General features: G+C 32.3%; 1 protein-coding gene across 1 annotated transcript in view; it reads left to right on the top strand.

The window, feature by feature from the left end:
- Window positions 1–1,962, top strand: part of ZNF407 (zinc finger protein 407) — a 476,517-nt gene that overhangs the window by 61,365 nt on the left and 413,190 nt on the right.

Raw genomic sequence — 1,962 nt, 5'->3', positions numbered from 1 at the left:
TCAGCAGGAGGTTCTTTTAGCCAGTACTTGCAATACAAATCTACTACAGAACAAAGTGAGTTTCACATTTTAAAGGACAAGTGAATCTTCAGCTGAAGATGCAACTGAATGTTTTTTACCGATTCATCTGTCTGTTTTACAAATAATTTTGCATGTGATGTTGTTAATATTTAGTGTGATTTTATTCATGAAAACTAATGGCTGTGGTTTTTTAAATACGAACTAAACATGCATGAATTTAAGTCCCCTGAAGATCAGCAGTGGAACGATTTCTGTTTTCTCCTTATTTTAGTGGAAAGAGTCCAGTGCAGAATGGTACATTTTAGTAGCGCTCTATTTTAAGTATTTAAAAATCCTATTTATTCTCTGTCCTATGAATTCCCGGGTCTTTCATGTGAAAGATAATTAACAACTGCAGGCTCACAAAACACTCAAAGAGTAAAGCTTAGACTTTGCTTTAAAGTTGTCAACCAACTTGTCAGTGATACATGATTCAGTTGCCTTTTGACTCAAATTGCAAAGTTAGTATATTATTTAATTTTCACATTAACAGAGAAATAAATTCTACCATCTCAAAATAGTAAAGTTCATGCTCCCTTTGGGGAGAGAATTAATTGTAAGGCTCATTTAGCACATTTTCTGATATAAAAAGCCCAGTTCTATTTAGTATTGGCATAGTATTAATATATTCTTAGAATATTTTCTGCAACAGAAAACATATATGTTGCATAATAGTTTATGACTGTTATACTATCAAGAACAAAACATATTTATATAACTTAAGCTATGGAATTAAGTCTATTATTCACTTTCCTATGCTAATTGTATACTACATGCTGCTGAAATGTCATGCTGGTAGCCAAGTAGTTGTAAATTTATGTTTTTGTAAAGAGCTATATCACTTATCTTTATCTACAACATGGATTTGTGGATTTATATATAATAAAACAACCAGCTAGAGACGCATGCAACCATGATCACCCTCTGTGCACAAAAATCTGGTTTATATAGCAGTTTAGTTCTTTTGCAGTTTAAATAATCATTACATTTCACTTAATGCTCACCAAAAATGTATTTTAACACTTATATATTAACATTGGTTTAATTGAGAAAGGCATGTTTATACTGAAGCTAACAATCCTGAAGAATTAAAAGTGGATTTGTATAATAAGAAATAATCAATATAGTTTGACTGTAGACCAAATAGTGAAAATGCCATCCTTTAATGTAGAAGAAGAGGGGAGAAAAAGTATAATAGCTTGCGCTGTATTTCTGCCATTTTAATTGAAAGGATAGAGTAGTGCATAGGTTAAAAAATTAAGTAGCAACATAAAAAAATTGCTGGGATTGGCTATCGGATTAGTGGCACTATATAGAGCATTGGTACATTAACACCACTGACAATGTCAATTCATTATCATTGATGGCTAAATAATCTTAGAAATGCTCAGTGGACCTATTAGTTCCTGAACATAAGCAGCTCATGCTGCATTTCTTCATTAGCTTTAATTGCTATAAATTTTACCTTTTTAAAAATCATGCTTTAAAAGGTGAAGTGATCTTTCAGGAACATTAACTCTGTAATTTTGTCACAAACAGAAGGTCCTGCACTATGTTTTCTTTTCTGCAGTAGTTAATATTCCGTTCTTTGACTTTTAGATTCATAGCAATAAGCCCCCTTCTAATTGTGAGGATAAATTGTTTTTCAAATGATGTTGAATCTGTTCAGACACCCTTTTAAGGTGAAACGTCAATGCAAGGTTGTGGGTTGCTGTGGTCCCAAAATATCCCTTGATTTTCTTGAAGAAGTGCAATTTCCTTGTGAATTTTTGTATTTAAAAAAATCCAAATCATCGTCGATTTATTTTAGTCTTGTCCAAACATTTCAAATGTTCCAACATATTGTGTGTACTGCATCATGTAAATATAATTCACCTATCTGTAGAACCCCAGCCCCCCCCC

This window comes from Alligator sinensis, unplaced genomic scaffold, assembly GCF_000455745.1.
Source record: "Alligator sinensis unplaced genomic scaffold, ASM45574v1 scaffold129_1, whole genome shotgun sequence".
Classification (NCBI taxonomy): domain Eukaryota; kingdom Metazoa; phylum Chordata; order Crocodylia; family Alligatoridae; genus Alligator; species Alligator sinensis.
Note: the sequence above shows the minus strand (reverse complement) of the source record. Positions and strands in the feature narration are given on the sequence as shown.